Source organism: Falco biarmicus, chromosome 6 (assembly GCF_023638135.1).
Source record: "Falco biarmicus isolate bFalBia1 chromosome 6, bFalBia1.pri, whole genome shotgun sequence".
Classification (NCBI taxonomy): Eukaryota; Metazoa; Chordata; class Aves; order Falconiformes; family Falconidae; genus Falco; species Falco biarmicus.
Window position 1 is genome coordinate 62,410,129 of NC_079293.1, and position 15,013 is coordinate 62,425,141.

General features: G+C 38.3%; 1 protein-coding gene across 2 annotated transcripts in view; it reads right to left on the reverse strand.

The window, feature by feature from the left end:
- The window catches only part of NT5DC1 (5'-nucleotidase domain containing 1), a 148,574-nt gene that overhangs the window by 106,344 nt on the left and 27,217 nt on the right, over positions 1-15,013 (reverse strand). The gene's annotated exons all lie outside the window — the stretch shown is intronic.

Here is a 15,013-nt window from a genome sequence, read left to right on the forward strand (position 1 = left end):
TATCAACATAAGATTTTTTTTACAGTGAGAACAATCATTCACTGGAACAACTTCCCCAGGGACATGGTAGTGTCACAATCACTGGAGGTTTTGAAGACGCAATTGGACAGGGTGCTAGATTATCTCATCTAGGCTTCCCTCCCCATGAAAGGTTGGACCAGATGATCTTTTGAAGTCCCTTCCAAGCTGTGCTGTTCTATGGTTGTATGATTCTATTGAATTCTATGACTCCATATCAGAAAGTTCTGCTGCTGCAATGTGTCCCTCTATGCTCCTTAAACAAACAGGTGAAGAATCAGCATGGATCATAGATATGGCAGCATTTGTTTATACAAGTGTTTATATACTTGTTAAATGCCATTTAAGTTACTTTGCTTAACAGAACATTTCTGAAATAATGTCTTACACTGTGCAGCAACACTGAAGTTTGCAGTACAAACAAGATGTTATGCAAACATTTTCTGGCTCCCTGAATCTTTCATGGTTTTCAGCAGTAATCCAGCTTTGTCAGAAGCAGAATAGAAAGCTGCTTTTAATCTGGTCCAATCCATAGCATGGGAATTAGATAAACATGCTGGGGAGTGAGACACATGCTTTAAGAATTCACAAGTGACCAAAATGGGTCCAATCAAAACATCTGCCTATTCTACTATACTGCCTTAAACAGCTGCCCTAAGCGATGCTGAGGGGGAGGTAAGACAGGGAAAGAACATAACACTGAAGTCCAAAAAAATAAAATTACTCCCCCATCTTCCACTGCCTAACTGTTCTAAATATGAACTATAATACAAATGTGTTCAACTGTATGATCTTATCTTCCTCCATCAATGAAGGTACTTGCAACTGCATTTTAGGAAGGTTTGACTAAAATGTGGACAGCATCTGGTGTGTTTTAGTCCTTTTGGGTGGTTCTGCCTAGAGGGAGCAGAAGCCATTCGTCATCAGTGGGTGCTAAGGTCCAGATGCAAAGAGAGATGCAGGAATCACAGAGCATTCAGTCCTGCAATTCACTGAATAACGGACAGCGTGAGACACTTAAGGATGGATTTATAACTGGCAGTATACAGAGTGCCACAATGCCTCAGTCGGCCACCTGGAGAAAGGCACGTATCTGAAATCTTATCTCCAGCCTCATCCTGAGGACAGCATTTAGTTGCCTCTGTAAAAGTGGTATTCAGAACATGGAAGTGCCTGTCCCCTAGGATTGAGGCTATCTGTGGCATGGGCTTGAGTCTCATTGCCTAAATGGAGGTAATTTTGTGAGTACTTCAAGCACCTACAAAATTTAAGTCAAAATGTGTGATGCCTAAGAAGGCAGCAGTTTTTAAAGCCATTGGTTTTATTGATCTGAGACGGCACTCTCTGCAATAGCGACACCTACTCAAATCCCTTTCAGTATTTTATTTTCCAGTAGAAACTAAACTACACTTTGTTTTCAGAATTAAGAACTTCAGTGCTTAGAGAAATTGATAAAGCCTGCACAGTGAGTTTAGTTTATGAGTATGGGTCTAAAAATTCTGTCAGCATGCACACTTTTCTTACCTTCTCATAACCTGACTGAACTAGAGTGGATTCTGTCTCTCATTTCTCTTCCACTTCTACCATCTATTGCTGATCACTAAAAACCCCTGCCCTTGGAGTGACTCCCATTCTGCTCTACTCTGCCCCCCTGACACTGGCTCCTTCCTGACTGCAAGTGGAATAAAATATATCCCTAATTTTCTGAATTACAGCTCGTGTCTGACAACCCAGGCTTCCCAGATGACTGTAGCACACAGTAATCCCAAGGCCTCCAAGAGAGGATCTACAGTTTAGCTGACCTGTGTAACAAAATTTCCTGAAAGCTTTGTGTTTACTGTACATAACATCATGACTGCAGTGCACAGTATGGGGGCAGTAAGGCCAAATCTCTCTGGGCAGCGTTGGACCTGTGGGCTGCCTGTAGTAAGCTAAAAGACAACAGTATGAACCGAGCACGCTGATATACGAACATCTGTACTTTGATTTACCATTTTAGCTACTGCCATTGAAACAGCAGTGGTCATGCCTACCTGTGTGTGTGTGTATAAGCATGCCATTGTCATCCAGGATTCCTGGCATGAGGGCAGTAAGAAAATCTGGAGGTCTATATAATACTGGAAATCTCCAGTACCTGCCTAGCCACAATATCGAGGGGAAGCAAAGCGCAGGGGAAAAAAAAACCCCAACAAAACAAAACCAAGCCCCCAAAAATAACCACAAAAAAAGGGTTATCTGATAGTTGTATTCCGATTACTTTGAGGTAAAGCCAAAGAATGATCACCTACACACACACACACAGAGTTTTAAAACTTTTATCCTCTCTCTGTATTTACATATTGTAATGACCAAGCAGTTTCCAAAAGCAGCTTACAATTCCCCCAAAAGATGCACTCTAGAAGATATACTGATATTCCTAACTATATTTATAGTTCTTTACAGATTATTCTGATATACATACATATAGGAGGATACAAGATTAACAGTTCAATCAGCTCCAAAACATAGAATATATTATAAGCACTTTGTCCTCATACTGAAGGACAATAACTAAAATTCAGAGCAAACATTCTGTACTAAAGCAAACAAGTGCCGGACCTTGGGAAAACACAATTCAAAAAACCAGTTCTTAACAACTTTGCCGTCATTTTTTTTTTTTTTTACTTCAAAAGTAAAAAACATTGTTCTTTAGGAAGAGCCAGGAACATTGCAATACCAATCTTTAAAAGGTTCTCCAGATGCAAGCTTCATAAATGATTGGGAGGAAGAAAAGAAGAAGCCCCATTGGGAAGAGATGACCTGAAGCTGGCATACTTGTGAATTTCAACTTTTCCAAAGTACTAGTTTCTTACTCTTAGGAGCTGTTTGGCAAGAGGTTCTTAGAGGAAGCAAATATCAGTAAGGAGAGAGAATGCAGAGACAATAAATGATTATGCTTTCAATTACAGAAATATAAAAGACACATAGAGGACATGTATGAAATATTTGTATTCTTGGCTTTTTTTCTTGTGAAGAATTCATTTTAATTTATAGTCACTTAGTCTTAACACACAGCACTTCCAACATCAGTTTCTGTAGATTAAACAGCTTTTAATAATAATATTAAATATTATGTCTTTAATAGCAATAATAATTAGTAAAGACTGCAAAAGTCTATTTCCTCAAAACAAAAAAAAATGGTGCCCTGGATTATAAAATCGTAAGAGAAAAGAGCCTGACCATTAAAATAATTACCCAACGTTATAACATTGTTTGCTTCGTCTCTAGTGGAAAATGTGAGGTTTCCTCAAGATTAGGTTTTCAGACAATTAAAACATTGTCAGATTTTCACCAGTCCAACTTCAATTTCTTATATGCTAGGCTTTTGCTTTTTCAGAAAAATTTGTTTAAAACTGTTTTCCATTCATTAATAAAACTATCAGGAAAAAAATGTTTCTTCCCTAGCTCTGTGCATCCATCTTGCAAAGCAGCTTCAATTCCTTCATTCTTTCCATAGGTTTGGAATTTGTCACATATTGGTGTAATGTGCAAATATCTATTATGCCACTGTCATGAAATTCTATACAATTATTACAGATTTCAGATTGCATTTGCACAATAAAAACTTATTACAGTTTGGCAGCTAAATGCTCCTCAAGACCTCACATCTACTTCACTGCTTAACAGACTACATTCTGAAAGAAACAGACTTTCTTTTGGAAGAGACAGTAACAGAGTATAACTGCCTCTGCTTTGTCCTCCAAGCACAAGAACAGAAACTTGAGATGCCTCTTATGTGCCTTCCAGGCATGTGGCACAAGGCATAGATGCAGAAGTAAGGAAAGTACTGTGCTGTAGGCATACAGGGAGCTGGTAGACTTTTGATGGGCCATCAACCTGATTGCAGAAACTCAGAACTAGGTTCTTAGACTCTATAAACTCATTTTCTGTTAAATAGAGATTTGGGCCATATATATCCTTTAAAAAGCCATCAGAGATTTTATCCACATTTGCATAAACCAGTGTAGATCCCATTGCCAAAAAAAAAAAACCCCAACCCAAAAAAACTAGTATTTTACTTTTCACTGTCCAGTCATCTTAAATGTAACATGATGCCATCAAACCTTGGTGGCAAGTTGTTTGTTGAGACTTGGGCAGCACTACAGTCTTTTCCTGACCATAAGTAAAACCGAGGACTAAAAAATGTTTTGTTTCAGTAGACATTTTAGATGTAGGCCATAAAATAAATCCAAACACAATATGTAGTCTTGTTAACTATCACTTTTTTTGCAGTTGTATGCATGTAAATATTCAAAATAACTGCCCACAGCTAGTAGACACAAATAAGCATGTGCATCTATGCACTTAGGTGTCACATTGGTCCTTCACGTAACCTAGGAATGAAGGACTCCCAAGGATAGCATGTTAACAACTCAGGAGAGAGGCTTCTCCCAGGGCTCTGAACAAACAGCCCAAGGCAGTTTTCCATCAGAACAGTCAGATGGTAGTGTGACCCACACTATCTTTCAGGAGAAGGACAGTTTGAAAATACTGAAATGTTAACTTGCTCTCTACTCTTGAAGTTGCAGAAGTGACCTCTCAACTGAGACAGATATTCTGATCCTTTACCTCTATGGCTGTTTTTGACTTTCCATTCTCAAAAGACCAAGATTTTGAGTTCCCATGAGATCATTAAGACCTAACTGGGAGATTATAGATAATATCACTGTGACAACTTTAATAAAATTCTCTAGAAACTACAGATTGTGTTTTTAGATAATATGAACCTTTACAGAGAAGTCTTTCTCTGCTTCTAAAAGATGATCCAGTAGAAATTCAGGTATTCCAAAGCAGTTTTAGAAAGAACATGACAAAAATATGTCCATTACCCCCTCTAAGTTTGTGAGGTAACGCAATGCAAAAGGTTGTCTTATCTTTGGTTTTGCATTTTTGATCCCTAAAAACTGGAAAAGGTATTAAAATTATCCTATACTACTATTAAATAATTTAAGGTTGCCCACAGATTATTCCACATATCAAAGAAATTCTGCTCATGCTCCTGCCAGCTCTTGGTTTCCCAGCAGTGTTGACACTCCCTACATGACTAGCCTAAATATATTTTCCCTTAAAGTACCTTCAAACTATTGGTGCACAAACAAACAAAAAAACCTGTTCTAAATAACATGAGTGTCTCTGACACAGAGTACCGCATGAAGGCCTCAGAGGGAGAAATCTGCCAGAAACAGCATAGTTCACATAAACATCCTGCGGTCATCAGCACAGCCCAAGGTGGAATCCAACACTGAAACCCAATACAATTTATGTACACAGGACATACCAGAAAAGATCTGGATTTAGACAGGTATAAAAAGGAACAAGGAGGAGAATATGCTAGTAATGTTAATTTTACTTTTACTTACTAATAGGTAGGTAAACAAATACATCCCACCATAGGTCTATAGACATAGGAAGTTTATTTTCTGAAACAATAAGCTCTCTCTGAATAAACTAACATGCATTCTTGGTGACCTAATACTTCAACAGACAAACAGTGTTATGTTTAGATCCTGAAAAAATGAGAATGTTTAAAGATGCTCAGCTTTATATAAAAATATTTCAAGCTGGTAAATGAAAAGGTTTCAATCATAAACCCAAATTCCAAATGTCATTTCTGTAACTTCTAGTGAATTTGCAGATGGATCTTTTGTGTATAAGGATCCTTTTTGATGCTACTGCATCTGAATTGAATACAGAAGTCTATTTCTCACTTATCCCAAAACTGTGAAGTACCTTTAAAAAAAAAAACAAAAACCAAACAAAAAAGCTAGCAAGCAGAATAAAATTGCAAATATAAAGACAGAATTTTGCCTTGCTTCTAGTGCAGAATCAGACAACTAGATACTAATTGGATAAGCCATGGCAATAAGGCAGTATTGAATCGACTCTACCAGGTTTAATGATAAATGATGTGATGTAACTAGCATGGATAAAATGTATCAAGCAAACTGTAGAAACCACATCAAATAACAGCATTCATTTTAGCCCTATCTTCCCAGATTCCACACTTTTAAGTTGAAAAGTATTTTTTTTTTTATGCGTAACATGGCAAGCTGTCTCAGAACATTCAGGGTTTACGTATATCCTGCCTTCTTTTTTCCATGTTAAAATGTCCTCCTAAAAATTTATGATACTTTTTTCCTCTGCAGACAAGTAGTTATAGCAGCTTTCAAACTGGAATCTACAGCTTGTGGGAGGCCAAATCTTTGCACCATTTGAATAGTCTGGAATATGTGCTAGGGAAGACAGGCGCTTGCTTAAGTAATACCCCTCTTCACTTCTGTCTGAGGTGAATCTGTAAAGAACTCCAGGATACTTGGAGTAGATGTTCACTACAGATCTTGATCAGTTCTCATGCTCTTATATTTCAATGTCATAGCGGCAACATTTAAAGACATTTCCCAGCCAGGAAACATACATTAAAAAACCCAAAACATTTTAAAGATCTAATCAGAAACATGGAACTAAGGCAATTTGGACAACAGACTTCCTTTGCCAGAGGTTTTCTAAAGTTGACTTTCAAGCTCTGTAAGGACCTACTAAATCCATTCAGTAGCGAGAACAAAATGAAACAAATACAGTTTCATATTCAGAGTACAGTGAGTTTCAAACCTCAGTCACAACAGTATAATGTATAGCAAAATGAGTACACCCATGAGCATGCCTCAGATGCAAACGCACAGTACACAATCCCAGACTGGTTGTAGATGGAGACTGCTCATTCCCACTACACCTTGGAGCACAGTGCAAGCTAACCACAAAGCATTTACCCTGTCTGTCCCTCTGGTTTTCCAGCGGCTCAACACAGGTTCCAGCCAGCTAAGTATGGTAAAACTGCTTCATCTTTTCAGTACTAAGGTCCAACAGCCTGTATACAGCCAGAAAGGCTGGGTTCAGGCCCAGGATAAGGCATGTACTCTTAAGATGGTTTAATTTCCAACTCAGCAGTACCCAAACATCATTTGTTTCTCTTGAATTTGTGTATTATATAGGCTTACATTCACCTAGTATGGTGAACTGCTCAAAGGTCCTCCCCATTTCATTAAAAGTTTGATCAGAAAACAGATGACCTGAGCACCAGGAGTTGCCATGTCCTCCCTCCTTTAATCTTTTGTTACTAAAAGAAACCCACAGGTTCTACAAGAATTTCTCAAGAAAGATGTTGCATGACAGAACCATAAAAATCAGACTCCACATCACAATCTGGATATATGTGACACAATATCACAATCAGATAAATGACTCCTTTCCTCCATATACCATTTCCTATCCTATAGGACTCTCTCATCCCCCCTTCAAGTTCCTAACTCTTTATCCTGGTTATCGCAGATTGGTGGAAGACTTATTCCACTCCAGACCTGCAGCAATACCTGCATGTCAGAAAATCTTCCTTAAAATCTGGCAGCAGCCTTCTGCTGTAGCATATGTCATCGTCAGTAGCTGCTGACAGCAGAGCAGCCTCCTCCTTGCTTATGGACTATGAGTTGTTTAACAAAAGGAGTCCCACAAACTTTACCTTTGTCCACATCCCTAGCTAAGTTACTACCAAAAAATCTGTTTCAAGAACAAACACTGGCTTATTGGTTGCAGATCTCACAGAATAAAATGTCTCACTTGTTAATGAATCAGATGGGGACCTGACATTTGTGGATTCAGTTCCCTGCCTCTCAACTTCTCTGATCTAGTAAATCCATTAAGACTTAAACACATCCACATTACGGCACTTTAACCACATACAGTCAAGCAGCCATTACCTTTCCATAGCTATATTCTTAAGCTGTGATAATTACAAAGTCAAAGGTGCGGTCAATTTACTGCGAATGTCCAGAAAGGTTTAAAGGCTTTAGTGGAACCTGCACACCTAAATCCAAGAGTAACACACTCAAAATCTCAAAGCACTTAATTTTTGCTTGCAAAGTTATCCACTTCTACTTCTGTATGCAGCAGAAACACATCAGGTTTATCCATTAACCCTGTGGAGATCCTTGCTTATATCTCACCATCAATGGGTGCAGAAGTCATCGAACATCGCCTACAGCAGGAGTTCAGTTTTTGGTTCTGCCATTTTCTACAGTAACAGCAGGATCAGAAAGTATCACCACTGGAAACAAGCTGACAGTTTGGTCAGGTTGTCTGTCATGAGTTTAGCAGTCCCTATCCTTCCCTGGTATCTGGATATTTTTTTGTATCAATAGTTTGGGAAGTATTTATCTGCTCCACATAAGAACCACTTTTATATAACTATCTTTCAATCCTCAAGCCTTTGAATATGAGAGCCTACTGGTTAAAGTACTATAAAAAAACATCCTTCACATTCATGTGATTTTTCTCCTATTAAATGCAGGAGACATTGAAGCTTGTACATTTGAGTCAGGTAATACAGTAAGTGTCACCTATAAAATTTTGCAGCCCTGATGCATTTTCTGTAATAATAAAAAGCAGCCACTTCATTAGCGCTTTATTACAAGCAGGTAATTATGACTCCCCTTTATGACGATATAATGCTTGTAAAAATCCAATCTCAGCTAAGTGAAACTAAACCCAGTCCTATTAATGATCACCAGGAACAATTAGGCTCCATGGACTCAAACTTACTTTGCATAAGGGAGAGAGTATAGAAAGTTTATATAGAATCATAGAACCGTTTACGTTGAAAAAGACCTTTAAAATCATCAAGTCCAACTGTTAACCCAGCACTGCCAAGTCCACCACTAAACCACTGCCTTAAATGCCACATCTACAAGTCTTTTAAATACCTCCAGAGAAGAAGACTCTACCACTTCCCTGGGAAGCCTGTTCCAACGCTTGACAGCCCTTTTGGTGAAGAAATTTTTCTTAATATCCAGTCTAAACTTGATGAGTTTACACACAACGTGAGGCCATTTCTTCTTGTCCTATAGCTTACTACTTGGGAGATGAGACAAGACACCCACCTCACTACAACCTCCTTTCAGGTAGTTTTAACAAGTGGTAAGGTCTCCCCTGATGCTCCTTTTCTCCAGGCTAAACAACCCCAGTTCCCTCAGCCACTCCTCACAAGACCTGCATCCACCATATGCCTATCCACTAACAGAACTTTCCTAAGTTTCGATTTAAATAAATGAAGACAGCAATATTTAAAATACCAGTTTTAAAAAAACAAATAAATCCTTATTTTTAAAGTGAACTCAGACAATTTTTATTTGTTCTGGCTGTAAAAGTCTGGATCTTCACTCCCCCCCCCCCCCCCCCCAACCTCTGGCACATGTTTTTAAACATGAATGTTTAAAAAACAGCTCTGTGCCAATTGTCCAAACCACAGCAGGTAGTAAGGTCAATGAATGAGACTATTCAGCTGGCTGACTACCTGCTCCAGTGGGTACACTTGAAAAAGCAGCTCAGTTACACCTATTTTTCACCAAGTATTTGGAAGATTCCCCTAATTATGGAATACCTGAGGAAGCTGCTTGAACTTTTTCACCTTTTGGAAAGTAGGAGTGGTTCCTACATTCTTTTACCATGTCTTCTACAGTATTCACTGTGGTCCAGGGAGTCTGCAGAAACCTTGTGCCCAGTAGGCACAGAGGTAAGACAAGGTATTAAATAATCTAATAAAAGTCACAGAAAAATAAAAAAATAATTTAAAAAGCCACAAAACTACTCCTCCCCAGGAAAATATGACTATTTAGCTTTTTTACATTTTTATGTGAATGCTTTTTAAACTGTTAGATATCAGGTTTTTAAACATCAGGCACTTACTAAAAAAGAAAGAACACTTGCAGCAGTCTTTAAAGACCAACTGTATATTTCAGGTGTTGAAAAATAATTTAACACATTCTGTGAAATGATCTGGACCTATGGAAAACAAGCCTCCCTCCTTCCATCACTCCCAGGAAAGTCTGATTGCATTTTACTCCAAATCAAATTCTTACGTTTAGCTTACAGGAATGTATTGACACAACTGAGTGTGCAGTGAACATCAGGCAGAAGGCTTAAAATGAGCATCTCCAGGTAGAAGGAACTGGAAATCTCTTCACCTGGTTATGTTTAAGCAGCTCCAGAAACAGTTTTGTGGAACCCCCTCATCAAAATCCAAAGTCACATTTTCGTACTTGCTTAGGCTACTCAGTGGTCAGGCCTCCTGAAAATTTTTCTTTCTAAACTGTGTACAAAGTTCACTGGATAATGCTGCTCCTCCCCTCCATCAGGAAGGCACAAGTCCTGCCATCACCTGCATGTTTACACCTTCAAACAGATCTAGTGAAAATCCAAAACTTTAAATATATGAACATGTAGAGGAATGAAGCTGGGTTAATTAATATTAATAACATACAGCTGTGGGCTGGCTTCAGGGGTGGTGGGTTGGCTGATGTAGATACAGTGCAGCTGTGGCTGGTTCTGTTAAGGGGTTGGGCAGCCAAGAGGAAAAAGCAGAGAGAAGAGTGAGAACGTGCCCTGGATGAGGAGAAGGCAGCAGAGGGACTGGCATGAAGAGAATGATGGTATGAGATGTTGCAGCTTGATAGTTTTGAGAGTGCTGCGACATGAACACTTAAACTACTTAACTAGAAAAGCATTTCTGAGAGAAAGGATTAATATCAACATATAAAAACAGCTTTGTCTTCTCCATATCTTGGAAATTGATCAGTTTTCATTTACAGCCAGACATCTGATAGGAGTTTCAAATTAATGCACTAATTTGAACAATATTTGTTGTTTTTACTTTCAGAGGCAAGGGAGGGAGGAATAAAAATGAGGGAGGAATAGACAGGCCAGCAACATACCCAAGGTACTGCAAAACATCCTTCCTAACACCAGTACTTCTGTTTCGTATCTTCTACTCTAGTCTCATAAATTCTCTAAGATGGGTGGAGATTATTTTATCTTTATAGAAGCATAATGAAATGGGGCCACAAAAAATGTAGTGTTGTTAGAAAGCATTATGCAATAATACTATCTGACTGTGGAATGGATAAACAGAAACTCATGTCAGAATCAGAGCTTTTTCTATAGCCTATGTGGAACACTTTTCCTGAGCTTTCAGCGTAGTTATTCAGTGCCTCTGCAAGTTAACACAGTCAGAATACAACTATAAATATTTAACTTGGTGTCATCTATTTAAATATACTGCTATACTAAGTAGAGCTCCTATGATCAACAGTTATCTGAGCTAACAGCACAAACTGGTCAGCAGTCAGTTTTGCAGCGCCAGAATAAATACAGACCATCTTTCCATTACTACTTGAAAGTAGGCCATTTATTCAACCACAATTACAAGTGTTAAAAGTATAAGGACTTTAAATCTATAAAAAGACTAGTACGGGACTGTAGGAGTAAACAGTTTCCTTTGTTTTGTTTAAAGAGAGAATTCTTTATTGTACCTCAAAATATTAAGATAGATAGGATTACACAGCCCTGCAGATTACTTCAACAAGCCTCTATTGATTTCAAAAGATGACATGCATTCTGAAACGCAAAAGAAATCTTATTTATTTTGCAATTAGCAAGGTAAGTATCTTCTTCACCAAGGTATTTTCTAGTCCCATGCAGTCTAAGTGGTTAGTGTTGGAACAGAAAATACCCTCCATGTAAATACAAAGTATCAACAATTACAAAACAAAAGCAAAGCCAACTTAAAACCCCCCAAAAACCACCCCCCAGATTTCCCACAGGTATTGAATTCATAATTTTTTCTCCTTCCTACTACTTTGGGTTCATTTGACTGTCAGCAATAAGCAGCTGCAAAACCTCTGTATTAGTCTCCCCCATTACAGTACAGTGGAACATGTTTCTTTGCACTTCCACTGAGGGCTTACCTGTCCACTAACACAGGAGCATGCAAACACTCTTCACCATAGCGGGACAGAAAGAAAGAGAGGACAGTTTTAAAATATGGAGTTGAGATGATTTAGGAGCTTCCAGAGTGTCAAAGTGCACCACAGACTAGGAAACCCAATTACTCCTTTAATTTCATGGCAGGCTTTCAAACACTTTTTAGAAATTCCTGAGTGCCTTTCTTTGAAGAACTTAAAATTGGAGACTGGAGAATTTCTTCACCAGAGATGGTGCTACAAGCTATTATGGTCATACGTATATTGTCATACACATATATATTGTCATATACATATTATTTTGCATATATTTTGCAAAGTGGTACCTACCATGAGTTTTGGGTATAAGCACTTTAATAGAGGAAAACTTTTCACACACTAAGGTTAAGTCTTCAAAGGTTACTTCATGCAGATAACAAAACTGGAACCAACAACATCAGAAAACACTAGTCATAAATACTGAGCCAGAGACAGCAAAATAATTGTGTTGTCTTAACTGTGTTAATAATTGTGTTGAGATTTTCAGTCATCAATAAAAAGCTACTCCAAATGTTTCAGACTACTTTTTAAACTACAGGAAAAATCTCCCTCCAATGCATTCCCGTCCCTTTCTTCACAGCTGAGATTACCCAGCCAAACAAAAGGAGTAAACAACACCCACCAGGTTCCTTGAGTACCATATTTTAACATAAATAGTAATTATAAAGTACAAAAAGTTCAGGATTAAGATTAAAAGCCAATTATTAAAAATAAGACAAATTCTGAGTTAAAGCTGTAAATTATTACTTTCAAAGGACTCACAGTTCTTTTCCTCAGCATCAGTTACATATTTAGCCAGTTTCCAACCACTACAAGGACCTAGCCCAGTCTTTCTCTGAGTTTTGCTTCTCTTCTTCCCTTTTTTTGGGGTATGTATTCATGAGGGTGGTGATAGGGTGGGTGACAGGGAGTGGTTGCTTGTTTTATTAAAATTTATGCTTAATAAACACGTTCCATACTTTGCCCTTGGAAGTAGTTACTTATTGTGGGACTCATTCAAGTCACTTTGTAACTTGCAGGAGTGCAGTGAAAGTCAGTTCCCATTTCCCAAATCATGATATCACTACCATGTCACTTACACCGACTCTGTGGGAGTAAGACACTGAAGCAACAAGGGGGGGTTGGAAAGCACGTGTGAGCGCTTGCTTTCCAGCAACATTCAACAGCAAACTGGAAATTCAGTCAGCAAATACGATCAAACACTGCTGCTGCTGCAAACGGCATTAAAGACACTGTGATTCCAGTACCTATTTCAAATGGTCCAAAGAAACTATTCTGAGTCTTTTTATTGCAGCTAAGCTTAGGACTTCAGCTATTACATCACTGTAGCACCTACCACGGCTACCTCTACATGGGAAGAAGCTGCCAGTACATAACTAAAAAGCAAGTTTTGTAATGGTGCAATGGATCAAATGTTATTCCTCACTATTACAGTAGTAGGACGGGGAGCATGAGGGAGCAAAGACACCTCCCTTTGTAAGCAAAAACAACTTTCTGAATGCATAACTATAAAACAAAAACATCTGAATGTCTATACTTTGAAAACAAGAAAGGTTATTTGCATACCTATTTAAAAACATGCTGTTACTATAACCAGGTATATACAAGTATGTCTACTGCATGTATTTTTGCACATGCAAAATATACCGAAGGCTGCCTTTTATATGCATGCTTAGAGCTAAATATGTGCTAGTGCTCTGCCAATAGGAAATATGCACAGCAACAGGGAAAACATAAAAAAGCAGTGAAGTCCAGTTCTCAGTTTCCCATACCCACAAAAAACAAAACCTCAAACCAAACAAGTAGCATAAGATAGCACAATAGAGTGGAGCTCAGGTTAAACACAAGGACAACAGGTTTGCCTTTTGAGCCCACAATCATCCCCGTTTAGAGAAACACGTAGAGATTATTCACCTTCCTGCCCAGAAGGAGCCAAAGCAGGAAGCGAGGCTGCTGGGTAAATATCAGTGTACATTATTGGTGCTTTTGTAACGTAAGTGTGCCTGCTTTGGGGGTATTTATGAATTAGGCTAGAAATTAGCATGAACCTGTGTGTGCACAAAACTGTCGCCTGCTGTTCTTAACCAAATATTGTCAAATTAGCAACAACCACACTTCCCACTGAGGGCTGTATATTTAAATGTTTTAAAATCAAAAGCTATTTTTAGATTTATGTGAACCAAAAAAAGGGGTTGGAGTTGCATTTCTTCAAGGAGGAAATAAACTCTATGCCCATACATTTGCTGCCTCTGTCAAAAGCAAATGACCGGATGCTTACTTGAATTTATAGATACTAATTTTTAAATGAAACACCTCGAGAAGTTACACAAACAACTTGAGGACAAACCTTCCTTCTCCAAAATATTAAAAAGGAACCGAATGCACGTATGGGAGGTAAAAATGCTATCTCAGACATGCAAACATTCTCTGAAAACCACTGACCAGATTGGGCATGCAAGCTTAATGGAAAAAGCAGGCTTCAGTCTGAAGACCCCTGCAGCAGAAAAGGTTTATTTACAAAAATGGAACATACTGCTGTTTAGAGGATGGCTAGGAAGAAGAATAGAAGAAAAGAACTGTTCAACAATACATTAAATAAATTATTGCAGCAGCCTTTAAGTCACAACATTAATACAGCCCTCTAGTAAGCAAAGGTATTAGCACAATTGTAAGCAAAATAGACTTGATGGTCCATTGGTCTCTTTCAGTACAGTAACTTGTGTTCTAGGATATTTGCCATAATACATAAAAGCCAAAAAAGTTGAAGAGTGTGGAATTAAACAAAGACACAAAGCAGGTAAAATTCAGCCCACATTAACCTGTCATTCCACAGGATAGCCACACAGTTCTGGGCTATCAGCTCAGTCTTTTGGTTGGAACGGTAACAGGTGTCCCTTCTGTAGCTACCGTGCATGAGAACAGTAATGTATGTTATTTATTCATATTCCTATAACATAACACGCTAGTACCCTTTCCTGATTATCCTAATACCAATTGTAGAAATACTGTACAGATGCATACATGTTCTTCTGCATAGTTATTGCTTGTACCTCACCAAAAAGCTCCTCAGACAGCTTCCATAAATGTCATAAATAACCTTGAAAAATAAA